Source organism: Liolophura sinensis, chromosome 6 (assembly GCF_032854445.1).
Source record: "Liolophura sinensis isolate JHLJ2023 chromosome 6, CUHK_Ljap_v2, whole genome shotgun sequence".
Classification (NCBI taxonomy): Eukaryota; Metazoa; Mollusca; class Polyplacophora; order Chitonida; family Chitonidae; genus Liolophura; species Liolophura sinensis.
The window spans coordinates 49,863,254-49,878,286 of record NC_088300.1 but is presented as its reverse complement, the minus strand read 5'-3'; the positions used below and the strand labels follow the sequence as shown (position 1 = coordinate 49,878,286).

Below are 15,033 nucleotides of genomic sequence, written 5' to 3'. Positions count from 1 at the left end.
CTGAAAAGAACAATTATCATTCATTGATACCGGCTATTCTCTATCAAAGTTTGGTCTAAATCAAGGTTGAACACTTTTGTTAGCTGAAAAGACGAAATTCTAGTGCAAATATGTTTATTAAACATGTTTCATCCTCATTTGTGACAATATAGAACAAGAGGTGGTCATAAATACCCACCATGCAAAAATTATTTTCCAGTATATTTTTTTCTTTAAAGTAGAAATATTGAAAACCATATTTACATCTAACTTTTCACGCTTTTTGATCTGACCTTTATGTAAATTTTATGCTTTCGCCACCTTTAACTCCGAGAATTTGTCACTTATACGACTGTTAGGTTTGTCAGTGTTATGGTTGGATGACACTGAAGCTACGCCTGATCACAAATATATGACTCATATGTACTGTGACAAGCAAAATGTTGTCTTATCAACATGCAACTTGTGTTTCAGTAAATCCAACAAAGACATGAGTTCCAGAGAAGCGGATGACACAGACACTGACCAGGGCATCCAGATGTCACCGCGTTCCTCTGTTGGCTCTTCACCTTTGCATTGCTCCTCCCATTCTGTAAATGAAGTCCACCAATGACATCCGGCAAACTGTATATACAATATTTATATGTACTCTTTGATATCATAAACCCTTACGCCTCCGTTTGTGGTGAATATTATAGGTGACAAAACCGAGTGTTTTTTTTGTTTTTTTTTTGTTAATATCTTTTTTCCTCCTGATTATTTGCACGTCCTTTAACACTAAAATGAACAAATGAACCGTATTTCAAACTCAACCGCTATAACAGTAAAAGCAAACAGTAAAACATGGAATTTGGGACCTTAACGATAAGCTAAGGCTCTTGTCTCAGCGCTTGGATACTCCCAACGTCAGCAAGTTTTCACTTTTTCTTTGTGAAATATACTTTCAGTCGTTGTATATAGCGAAGCCTGTCATCCCAGTGGCACTGGGACAAAGTATTCAGTTACTGCGAGGTGTATATACTGAACGGAGAGGAAAAGATTCTCTTACTCGACGCGATTTATGACGATGACTATCAGCATTTGCTTTACTGTAGTTCAGTGAAAAGAAATAGTGGTATTAGTGCTTATATTGTACCAGTAATATAAATGTTCTCAAACAGAGTTCCCATGTCAGTTAAGTCTTGCTCTACCAATTACTGATTCACGCAGAAAAATCCACCTACCGGTTGACGAAGTACTGTAAGTTCTTTCCGTTTTTCCTCAGCTTGATCTGATCTACACTGTAAAAGTATGGGTTAGATGATTATAATAACGGCACACTGCAAACATCAGACCCTTCACGAGGTCGCGTGCTCAAAACGAGCTCTCGCTGTTTCGGATGCAGCTTTAAGAAGGGGCTTTTCAGGAATATAATGAAGGCCGGTGGTTTCCTCCACCCATAAATCTGACCACCGTCATAAGTAAAAAAAGTAGTATCAAACGCCAGTCAATCAATCAATCACTCAGTGTAACGGAATATGCTCTCGAGTGAATGAGACATTCTTAACACAGTCGTCACACGGCAGATTATCAATGTAGGTTAACCACTAAAGTTACATGTGCATGCTCAGACTTCAAACCCACTGCATCGTGGTCTATACCTAGGTCTATCCGTATGTCACGAGTGGTACGGTCAGACTGATAACAGAAAATAACTTATATTTATAAACATAAAAACGAAGTAAGGGTTTCAATTTATCCTATTTTACACATAAAAAAGCAAATGTAGTACGTCATGTTGGTGACTCTTAAACACAAAAATATGACACAGATGCGCTGACTGGAGAGACTGCGTTTTACACAGGAAATGATCGGCTGGATGTCCATTAGAGTTCACCATTGTTTGTGTTGTCACTGACAATGATTAACCAGTCATTGCTGATTAGATTTCACCGCATGTACACATACATCTTCATTACAGTATAATTTACGCTATAATCAAAGGTGTTTTGCTTTTCTACCGCTGTCAGTTTAATGAGATGTGGGAGATGGGTACTTCGTCAGTTGCATGCGCAGCAAACTTGCTGATCAAGCGGATGCTGAATTCGAACATCCCACGTCATTGTGCGTTAGGCGAGTCCATGGTTCCCAGCCAAGCACTATTAAACGCGCATATTTGCCCCCACCCCACCCACACCCACCCACCCACCCGCTCTGCCCGGTTTCCTCTCACCATAATACTGGCCGACGTCGTATAAGTGAAATATTCTTGAGTTAAGCGTAAAACATCAATCAAATATATAAATAAATACACATAGCTTTTATTGCCTATGTAGCATTTTTAAAATAATATTTTATAAATTTTATACATTTGAGTCACAGAAGATATTTGCTAAGTAGAAAATAGCGGATCAAAATGGTACATCGGAGATCATTCCACATTTCACCGTCGCAAATGCAAACTTGTCTCTACTTTTAAATGATGACGCATGCTGATTTTTTGTGTGTTCTATAATCTGTATATAGTGTACATATGTACATATAATCATCTGCCTTAAGCCATCACAGAACTAAATGGTAACATTCATTGCGCCTCTTGAATCAGTACTTTATAACGGTTGTGATTGTACTAAAGCTAAGTTAGTGTGATTTTTAACATAAACGCTTGTTTATTTATAATTTTAAAAATGTGCCTCAAAACAATCATTGTGTTTATCATGACATATCGTCCTTTGATGTATTTAGTCTCCATTTGCTCAACGTTTTACACTCACCACTATACAGTGTTTTGCCACTATGTTGGTTTTCGCTTCGTTTTATACCCAAGGTCTCATAGTTTACGACAGTAGTTCCTGTTATTGTTGTCAATAAATATATTCGTTTGACTTTATGTGCAGAAGCGAATTAGTGTTGTTTTCCTTTGTTGTTTTAGTAGTGTATTTATGCTGTGGTTGTACATATAAATACAAATAGGAGAGAAGAATATACACATAAGCTAGAGGGATATACATGGTACAAATATCCGTTGCAATTTTACGATTTTTATGGTACATTGTGTTGAGATTTTAATGCAACGCTTCATAGAGTCATCCACAATAGATCAGACTGAACCTTTACTGTACAGGGTAGTGATTCTTTGCGCATGCGCAGGAGTTATCCCCATTCTACAGTAACTATCGGTTTAGGCGACACCTCACAACCATTTAAACCTAAAATACGTCTATTAGCTTAATTGCTTTGTTTTATGTGCCTTGCATTTTAACCACGGGACGTTCGGGTTTAACGACGCTTTGACCCGTAACCCTGTACAAAACATTGTCCAGGATTTATCTGTCTTAATCATTCTATCAGGAATCTAGTTTTCAGCTGTTTTCAGTATGGTATCCGCCCAAACTGATGCCATTTACATCGCCTTAACTATTAAGTCACGTCAGCCACAAAATGTGTAATGTAAGATGGACAAGTGTCCTTGCTCTTGGTATTGTTTTATGTCTTGCTGTATAAAATATACCCAATCCTGATGCCAGACATCACATAACTGGATTTGTTTTTGACCCTTATGTAATGCCACTTATGTAACAGGAAACCAGGAAGACACATCTTTGAGTGCATTGACTGTGGTTGTTGCACAGCGCTGTAAATAATTCGGGCTTCTAGTTGTAAATTGTTCCACACGTAATGGATACTAAAGGCCTAACCGACTGGCGCCGTAAATAGAGGATTGCTGGACAATGGCGAACAGCCATCTATCAACTTCAACAATTGTCCACGAAGTATAAGGAGTCCAGTGATACCACTTTCACGGTTTAAATTGCTTCGTTGCAGACGATTTTCTCACCAACCATCATATCCCACGAAACCATACACATAACCATGCGGAACTTGAAGTTAATTTGGCAATGCGGTCAACGCTTAAGGATTTTACTTGACAACTATACATATAAAACCGTATCGGCTAAATAATAACAATAAAAATGGTAATGCAACCCATACTTAATTAAGTGAAGACATGCCTCAGATCCTCAAATGTTGACCTTATAACACTGAAATTACTGCCAAGAAAAACGATGGCCTTCATTTTACCCCAAAATAGTCGCTGAATGTAATTTGAATCTAACAGGGGAGCTGTGCCCTGCTAGATTGACTGAAAGCACTGACAAGGTTGTTCAGTTCTCGGAGGATAATTACCAGTGTGAATGCGCTCAGCATAGTTCTTCTTGCTCAAATCTCTAGTGTCGTCTCACATGACGATAGATGATATGGATGAACCCTTCTGGCTTAACGCCACTTTGGCAATATTGGAGCCATATCGTGGCAACAGGTTACATTGACGAAGGATTACGGCTTAACACAACTCTGGCAATAATCCAGCCATATCGTGTCAACGGGTAATATGGATGATATTATAATATGATTTTGTATAGGACAACAAGGCTGAACATATAGATCTCGCATAAGGTCTGTTGAATGTGAGGACTCCCTGAGATTACTATTAAGGAGATTTTGACACATGGAGTGTTTAAGAGGGGTGCTTCTAGTTTTTTCCTTGAGCCGCTGACATCTCAGGTTTAATGCAAAACACCTGTGAAGCTTTGTTATGTAATAACCTAACCTTACTTTTAATACTATTAACTTGGTTTTGACATTTGATAAATCCCTAAACTGGCCTATTGTTCGTTCTTAGACTGGTAATTGATCATCGAAGACAAATCATACAACTCTCAACCAAGACACATGAAAGCAGGATAATGTGACACGAGAACCTGCCGGCAGCGAAAAACAGGTCATCGGTGTTGGCTCACAACATTGTCGTAGATTTATTGGTAAACCCACCTATTCTTCCGCTCTCATTGTTTGTGGAAGCTTGCTGACAATGAGGGGTCAACGATGTACATTTGTCCGTTTGCATAGTCTAATGTTCGTCGATAACCGTTCGCCGTATTCCAATATGTAATGGACATATATGACAACATGCACATACGTAATGCGCGCAATATACCACCACCGGTTTTACTCATGCATAAAACTGACGATGAGTAATGCCTTTAACAACGATTAAATTTACACAAGTGGGCCCATCCGATGATGCGTCAAAGACTGCCACAACTTGTTTTATATCTGACGATAGCACTTGTCCAAAACTTGTTCAGACAACTTCTTTTTTTTCCGAAAACACATGTTTCTCTAAATAAGATTTGTTCACTTTTTCATTTTTTCGACATTATAAAAAATCGTTCATCGTTGCGCAATTCATTTTGATCTGTAAAAAGGCTAAAACATGGTTACGCTTTGCAGTTCCGTTTTGTCGAGTTATGTAAAACGGTTAAGGTCTTTTAAATTTGTCTTTACACAGGTGGATATGGACCACCTGGAGAAGTATTCTCTACCATCGGCATTAATCAGTATCATTCCTTCGCAATAATATTTATAATTTATTTGACAGGAATTTAATGTATTTATTTATTTAGTTATTTGATTTAAGTTTTACGCCGTACTCCGTGTAAAATAATTATTTTACACGAAGATTACCAGCTTTATGGCAGACCTACGTGAGTGGAAGAAACGGTGGTCAGGTTCATGGGTGGTAGAAACGGTGGTCAGGTTTATGGGTAACGGAAACGGTCCTCAAGTTCATCGGTGGAGGAATCGATGGTCAGGTTCATGGGTGGTGGAAACGGTGGTCAGGTTCGCGGGTGGTGAAAACGGTGGTCGGATTTATGGGGTTTATATGGGTGATAGACACATTGTCAGATTTATGGGTAGAAGAAACGGAGGTCAGGTTCATAGATGGAAGAAGTGCTGGTCAGGTTCATGGGTGGAGGAAATGGTGGTCAGGTTCATGGGTGGTGGAAGCGATGGTCAGGTTCATGGGTGGTAGAAACTGTGGTCAGGTTAATGGGTGGTAGAAACGGTGGTCAGGTTAATGGGTGGTAGAAACGGTGGTCAGGCTCATGGGTGTTAGAAACGGTGGTCAAGTACATGGGTGGTAAAAGCGGTGGCCAGTTTCATGGGTGAAGGAGTCGATGGTCAGGTTCATGGGTGGAGGAATCGGTAGTCAGGTTCCTGGGTGCAGGAATAGGTGGTCAGGTTCCTGGGTGGAGGAATCGGTGGTCAGATTCATGAGTGGTAAAATCGGTGGTGAGGTGCATGGGTGGTGGAAACGGTGGTGAGGTGCATGGGTGGTGGAAACGGTGGTGAGGTGCAAGGGTGGTGGAAACGATGGTCAGGTTCACGGGTGGTGGAAACGGTGGTCAGTTTCATGGGTTGAGGAATCGATGGTCAGGTTCACGGGTGGTGGAAACGGTGGTCAGTTTCATGGGTTGAGGAATCGATGGTCAGGTTCATGGGTGGTGGAAACAGTGGTCAGTTTCATGGGTTGAGGAATCGATGGTCAGGTTCATGGGTGGTGGAAACGGTGGTCAGTTTCATGGGTTGAGGAATCGATGGTCAGGTTCATGGGTGGTGGAAACGGTGGTCAGGTGCATGGGTTTTCAGAAACGGTGGTCGGGTTTATGGGGTTTAGGGGTGATGGACACGGTGGTTAGGTTCACGGGTGGTGGAAACGGTGGTCAGGTTCATGGGTGGTAGAAACGGTGGTCAGATTCATGGGTGGTAGAATCGATGGTCAGGTCCATGGGTGATGGATACAGTTGTCAGGTGCATGGGTGGCAGAGAGTTACAGAGGTGGTTAGAGTTACGATGTATCATTTGTCTCATTTCATATCATTCATCAGTGTGCCCGAGTTTGACGCAGACCACACTCACAGAATTTAAGAATGCCCTTCTGGGCTTCTCCGTGTAAACCTAATTCAATCGAGGAAGAAATAAATCTCCGCGCAGAGAACATAATCTAAAGGCGGATGAGAGCTAAGTATAGCACTGGATGCAACCCAGTTGGCCAGGCACATCAGTAGCGTTTCAAACTCTACGCCTACATATGTACATATCTCACACACTATACGCAAGACTATACTTCGTTGCAGATGTGAGGACTTTTTGATTTTTCTGTGCTTAAGATTCAGAAATACAGATTTACATACTCCTCCATTCACTGTCCTGTCTTCAACAAGTTATAGGGCTGCAAAAACAACTATGAACATGCTGTTAAATTAGTTTTTATTAAACCGAAATGATTCTGATTTCATATTGATTTGCCGTGAATAACAACGTCACTGACGTCACTATGAATAACACGAATGGTGCACCGACAGCAAGTCAAACTTTGCTAATCTCCATTTTCGAATCTACAGCCGACCGCGCTCGCAGAACGTGGGAATTAAAACACACAAAAAAATGTACACTCACAGTCGTAGGAAATTTGCATTTCAAAGCACTTTAATAAATTAAACAACTTATAAAACATTTATAGAGAAGACGACATTTCAGTTCTTTGGCTAGCACATGTAATCTTCAACGATGGTTTTATGCCTATATCACGCTGAAAGAGAATGTAGAAAGAAATGGCCATCAACACAGACTAACCTAACATACATATTTTATCAGGAACATTTAAACAATATTTATTCATTATATTTAAACTAATACAAATAACAAAAAGAGATATATTTTGTAATGTTTCAGTCCACATGGTCACCTCATTTTGTTAAATATGCATTTATTGTTAATAAATGTTATAGAAAAGAATCTAGCCATATCAATTCTGACAATTCTGAAATTAAATCCCTTCAACATTTAATAAATGGGGAGATTTTCGTTTGCACATTTGAGAAACTTACGTCAGGCTGTTATGTGCTACTCAACAATTATCTGCCTTATGTACAGGAGCAGGTCTCGTCAAAGACGGTGCCCGGGGGACACGGCATCTCCACCTCCACTGCACCAGCGTGCATGGAAATGTACATCGTGTTATCCCCTGGATACGGCTTCATGCCCTTGATCTGGCACATTTCGGCTGCTGTTAACACAGGTAAAAGAAAAACAATAAGTCTTTAGCGATGATAGACCACTTAAAACTATGCATAAACATCATTTCATTTATTTTTATAGACTTTTGTGAAGAGAGTTAAAGGCGTTCAAAAGTTTGAATTCTAAGGTGGACTTTATGGACCACACTATCAGAGTTTAGGAACTCTGATATCACAGGAAGGTTTTCTAACTCTATTAACAATATTGAATTTTGTACCAATGATAAAAAGATTACTGAAATAATATTCTTAAAAATTCCCTCCTTCTGGTGAACATCAGGAAAAAAGGTGATGTGACGTCGGAGTTCTTAGATACCGTCAGTGTGGTTCATAAAGCCCACCATAGAATTCAAATATTTGAATGCCTTTGAAAAACTCTAAGGAAAAAAAAATGAAAGTAATTTCACGCATAGTTTTCATTTGTCTGTATGATGAAACTGACTTCATATTTTAACATTATCATCATGAATCTCATAAAATGAATGTCAAATGCCAATGTATAGAGTGCGACATGTCCTTCGACGGTTACCCAGGAGCCTACAGCGACGTGCGTCTGCGGTCGTTGCCTTCCAACTGCGTACGGTTTCCTACACCTAGGTGCACACTCTTCGTGAAACAACGTTGATTATAGCAATATCGCACAAGCAAATGAATCAACGCACGTAGCATCATGTCCGATGATGTTTATAACAAACACGCGGATTGACCACATCCTTCTTGGCTGTTCTCCTTTGTTATTTATGATGAATGCAGCTATAAGTCACAAAGGAAAATCGACCAGCGTGGCTTCCAAGGGTAGACGTGACACAGGTTTGAAAATGTCTGTAGTAACTACGGCGTAAATTATCCACTATGTGACATGTGGAATTGTCTTTCGTAATGTAACTAACGTGATTTTAGACCAATTTAGACAGAAACTTAATAAACAGTTGTTCGTGATCTATATATATATATAAGAGTGCGCCAAACTTACTAAATCACCTCTGAAGTTATGACTGATTAACTGAATTTGATTGCACTACTATATGTTCGTCATAGAAATACTTCACTTGGGACAGGCTAATAACAGTTATGATTGTTAAGTTCCCACCCATTTATTTTGATTATCATGCATTATCGACGGATGTTACCCGAGCAAAGGTTCTCTGATCTATACCTTCACTCCATCGCTTTCTTCCGATTGCCTAATGTTTTACAAGTTCATTCGGTGCAATGTGCTATACCGTTCATCATGATTTAAGCGTTGAAGAAGTCAGGACTAAATCTAATCACGAGTCATTTTCATCCTAAGCATGGATAGATTTCTGATGGAATAAAATTGTTATTTATTTTTGCTATAAAAAAAACAATGGCAATTTCGAAAAGTCTTACATGAAGCCGCCGTTGTCTTGCACTTGGGCTTCTTGTTAAGTGAATGTTGCCTGTTAACAGCTCAGATATTTTAAAAAAAAGCTCCGCAACAGAGAGAACGACTGGGAGAGGTGTGTGTACAAAAATAGCAAAAAACACCGATCACTGACATGTCATTCTGGCGTCTCGGATTTTGCCAGTACATAACTCACCCTGCCAATGGCTGCTCCTAGAACTTTCCAAAAACTTTTGGAATTTGATTGCATGTATTTTGCCTGTGATACGTGTTTGTCTAGGATTGTAACAACATTCTTATTTTATGCGGAAAAAATAACACAATGATCGAAACGGGAATACACGTTGTTACTATATTTTTTGTTTGTTTTGAAACTCAATTTAAACATCAAATCCGAATACTAACTAGAAAGCTCCTTTAAACTTGAACTATGTCACATGGTCTATTTAAATGCATTAGCTTCCAATTAAATGTTTTTATTTCCAATATACTTACGACTCATGGCGATGGTTGTCTGCTCGACGAAACCACAGCTTGCGTCAGGGGCACATGAGTTGCCACTAAAGCTCTGTCCGTCGGGACAGCTCAAGGGCACAGCCAGTCCGCCACTACAGCCATAGAAGTGAGCACAACCCCGGGGGTCGTTGATCGCAGCGCCATCTGGACGACCACTACAAGGATCTGGGCACAGAGAATAGGACAATATTACCAAGAGCGTTGTATCTGTGTGATTGACATGATTAATATAGCGTTAAACGGCTTGTTCAGCTTCCTTATGAAAACGATTGTATCGGACGAACAACAGTAGACGTAATGTACTATGATGAACCATTACTTAGACCTATACATAAAAGACTGCTTTAATAATTGCTAGACACTTTTCGATGTAACTTCTATAACATCTTTATTCGAAACGTCACCAGCAAAAATTACAGGTGTTTTTTTTTATCCATAAGCTTATTATCTTAGTATATTACACCAGCTCCTGTACAGATGTCTCTCAAAGGAGAACATAAGATCTTCTTTTTATTTAGATAAAATTTTTCATTTCTCAAGATAAAGGTGACCAGAACTTCATCCTGTCAATGGGATACAACTTAAAACTCGTATATCAGAGAATTACTGTTAAATCTTTCGTAGATCTGTGGGTCTGAAATCATCTTCTTAACAACATCGGCGACAAGATTAGCGTTCTGTTGCATAGAAAATGCTTTCCGCTTTTCCACATTACTATAAATAGTTCTTTGTCATCTTTCAAAAGATATTAAATGACTGCTACGATTCCACGAGAAGGCAGCAGAATCGTATGTCAAAATCATTTAGTTAACGTTAACATAAACTGTTTTGCTCACTTGAGGTTACTATAAGTTGAGTTAGAGGTTCACGACATTTAGCGTATCTCCCAAACCGTACGTGGGAAAGTCTGCCGGCAACCTACAGCTGGTCGTGGGTTTCCCCCAGACTCCGCCAGGTTACCTTCCACCATAATGCTGGCTGCCGAGGTACATAAGTGAAATATATTCTTGAGTGCCGCGAAAAACACCAACCAAATAAATAAATAACACTGAGCGTATGTACTCACTCTGGGCACAGCTGACCAAATTTGCATACTGGCATCTCCTCAGCAGAGGGTCAAACATCAGTCCAGCAGAGCAGTTGCCCAAAAGGTAGCCTCCTTCGGGTAAACACTGGGCAAACATCGTACAGTCGGAGCCGATTTCCACGGTATAAGACAAGGAGGCATTCTGAAATATGAGGTCGGCGCACAGAGCTGAAACACAGAGGTAAACAAGATATTGAAGAGTCAATATAAACAAAAATAAGTAAAAATATAAACACAAAAATATCTAACTTAATTGTTTAGCTTTCACGAGGACTGACTAGATGATATGATTATATATTAATGTATAACATGGAGAGCATCATGCTGTGGTATAGGACTATGTTATACCATACTTTGTAAATATTTAGTGGGGACGTCTAAAAGTTAGGAACAAGACTAGTTATGTGAAGTGTTTTATTACCAGAATCTCTTGTATATATATATACATATGCCTACCTTCCACCTGGTCAGCTTGTCGTTTCTCGATAGCCGGATATGCAAATGTCCCAACAACACATGACAGTAAGACCGCAGCGAAACCGCTCATGCGCCTCATTGTTGCCCTTCACAAGCTGAAAACAGGAATAAAAAGTTAAAATAAATACAAATTAAGATCAGAATGGACGAGACCTGCACCATATTTGGTGTGTCATTTCTCTGCAGTTTCCATTTTCGCTTTTAAGTTGGTGTGTGTCTTTAACATAAGTGTTTATTACATACACAACTAAAAACATCCACAAATTTGTCGTTTCCTTTTTTAATGTTCGTCAGTCTGCAAAGTAAATCATTGGTAGTTTGTGTGTCAAACTAGGTGTGGTGTAGGCGATAATCTTGCACATAACGGTAAATGTACAGGAAGACTACATGAAACATTATGCCAAGATCACCCAAGCCTGTCACATTTGTCTGACAGAATGCTGTGCACCAAACATTGTCTTCTTTATGGTCGTGGAAAGTTGTGGAAAGTTCGCTGATTTCTATTTGTCTTGTATCAATAATGTGTTATACAGAAAAGCAGCTGCAGCATTGTATCCTGTTAAAATTTTGGGGTAAACCGTGACTGCAAAAGTTGCAGCTGGGCTGCGTCGATTTCTGTCAAGGTTGTTTAAGTAAAGGTATAGGCACTGCTATAGATAGTATTTAGATCATTTCAAGTACTTAATATTAAGTATAACTGGGGTTATGGAGACTAGTGTTAATTGTATAGTTACGGAGGTAGAATAGATAATTCTACCTCCATGTATAAGTAAGGTATTGCTTAGGATCGATGTAATGGTAAGTTTAGACGTCACTCAGAACATTTCGAACAGGCCTATCTGTATAATGCCAATTTTAAGACAAATACAACTAGTACAAGTTGGCCTACATGGCCCTATGTAGGATATAGTCCCATATTTGTCGGATATATGGTCTTCAAAAAACCGTTAAGAACGCATTATCTCCGTTGGGAACTTCAAGGAGAATGAAGTTATGAGGACTCTTCACCGTATAGTTTCGGAAAAAAAAAGAGTATCACTGAGTTTAAAGGATTGATGTAAATGTTTACCTATATGTAATCTGGGCACATCTGACCACATTTGCGAAATAAGTGGAAACGTTTACTGACCTAAGTACGAAATTACACAAACAAGGTTGTACATAAACCTTTACACAGAATTTAACAGTGTACCAATAAAATTAGGATTCGATACAACTTAAGCACAGTCACTATCTTATAAAATAAGGGGTACCCGATACACGTTCAATTTAACAAACATCTTGACATAAATTTGTTTTAAACCGTGCTTAAGAATAATTCATTTCCATGACTTCGTTCTTGGTTATTAGCTGATGAAACCGAACAGAGCCCAGAAAAAAGGCCCCACCATGCACATGAGTCTGCCAAAAGAACGGATAAGACAGCGTATCGACTTTTCTCGGATAGACTTACGTCGTACACTTACTTATTTTATGAAATAAAATTTGCATTAAACAGTTTCATAGGGAATGGGATAATGATGCATCAGCAGATACTTATAGCTGTTATCACTATGGTAGGTAACTATAATGGCCGAAAGCCGATCTAATATGACACAGCAATTAGCTTAGTACAACAATTAGTAATCTGAGAGACGAAAGACCCACGTTTTTCGTGTTTTGTACTCAACGAAACACAGAGGGACATTTAAGAGATGGGTTTCAAAGTATTTCGGCTGAAATGAGAAATAATTAGGAGGATAGTGCACGAAGCCATCTTCTACCAATCAAAACCATTTGACCTTCTAATTAGCCTCCTGGAACTGAAATCCAGTAAGGTCACGCTGACGTTATTGGGGGCATTGACACCATCAGCAAAGACAGTTACATTCCACTGATCACGTCTGGAAAATTTCCTGTCTTCCCAAATCCCAACGACAAGCCCGTCGTGTGAACGGTGGTATGCACAACCCAGTCAGTACTTTGTGAGATAACTGTACAGTACGCTGTTTTATTTCTAAATCCATTCTTAGCCTTTTACTAAGGGTGTATACTTTGATTAATTTAAGAGGTGTGGCAAGAATCTTGTACACGTACGCACGACCAGGTTGTACATTTGTATTTTACTTTTAAATGACCGGGTAGCGATAGAAAAGATGAAACAAGCGTGACTCTGTTAAGTAACAAAACGCATAGTGTTGCGGAAAGCTCATTAATTTCTATGTGCTTATATAAACAGACTGTTATTTAAAAAAACAGTTAAAGCATTACAATACAAAAAATTAGCTCGTGGTTCTTACAGCAAGTTTTTGTCATTCAATAGTCGTAAAAGCAAAATAAACAGAAAAAAATGGTCATTGCAACAGATGGAGCGATGTAGTTACATAGTTATATATATATATATATATATATATATATATGCATATATGTAATATGCAATATAACAATAACATGCTGAAAACACTTCTATGCACTTAATTAAAGTTTTGTTATTCAATATTCCGTGTGCCGATATAACATGTACTAGCATTAGAGCTCTATATGCTGATCGCGTAAGAGTAATGGTTAATTAATGTAAACTTAGATATGGCTGGCCTGATCACCCATCAGAAGTCATAAGCATGTATGTGTGGACAAGGGGAGATAATTCATGAGAGCAGAAAGGTGTACTTCGCAAAAGGCGTCCCACATCACGTACAACTTACAAACAGGTAAATGACGTTGAAAACTGGTTAGCTTCAAATTGTTAAATCTGCGAAAGCCAAATAAGAGGGTATGATGCAACATGATTTACATTGTCACCTGCATCCGGTGTCAAAGTTTTTCTCCCCATAAAAACAGACTAAAGTACTGAAAAACTACAAACGTCTCTGATAAAAACCTCAGTGCAGATTCTGTGTCTGAGTCATCGAATACAGTTATAATCATAGACATCGTTTAACCTGATGAGCAAGATTTTGACCGCGTTCCTTTTTTCAGCGAGCTATTTGTATCGCGTCTGCTTTTGGCTGTTGACTTGCCCGGTCACTCCGGTGCCCTTGGACCCCGTGCACTCTGTATGCCTACCTGGGTAAATACCACGGGGAAGTGATCTTATCTGTGCTGAGGTCACTTTGTGATTTAGCCAACATATAAGCGATGACCCTTTGAGAATGTGACACAGACGTGAAGAATAGCGACGCCCTCAGACAATGTCCACGTTAACATTCTCCATAAAGCACGTGCTGTTTACTACAATTACGGGCCCAAATGTGAAACGTTTGATAGTTTAGAAGGGGATAACAAAGCGAAATTCCGCTTCTAAACATGAATTTTGTTCAAAATGACTGAAGTGACACACGAACAAGAGTCTCTCTGATCCCATGAGAAACTCGCTCTATAGGGTGATTTCGTCTTACATGAAGTTTACGCCGAGTAGGATCGTGATGAAAAAATGGTCTGAAAGTTTTTATGTTCATCTCTTATTTTATGTCTCACGTGACTTCATTCATTGACAATGTGAATAATTAAAGTTTGATATACAAACTTTACAGGCAAATAAACCAAAAACCAACCAGCTATCAAATCATTCAAATATTGGACCACGTTAACGTGGAACCACACAGTCATTGTAATAATTAACTAATTAACTAACAGCCTACGAACCAGTTTTTGTACAATCAACATATAAACTAATTATGTAACTGTAAAAACATCCCACTTACAATTACTATTATAGTCGACAA

General features: G+C 39.0%; 1 long non-coding RNA gene across 1 annotated transcript; it reads right to left on the bottom strand.

Moving 5' to 3' along the window:
- Positions 1–7,282: 7,282 nt before the first annotated feature.
- On the bottom strand, positions 7,283–9,849 carry LOC135466865 (uncharacterized). The gene is made up of 3 exons (XR_010444157.1): positions 9,745–9,849; positions 7,695–7,873; positions 7,283–7,396 (listed from the first exon to the last, which is right to left on the bottom strand). It is a non-coding gene; the product is annotated as an uncharacterized LOC135466865 (long non-coding RNA).
- Between the last annotated feature and the right edge of the window lie 5,184 nt (positions 9,850–15,033).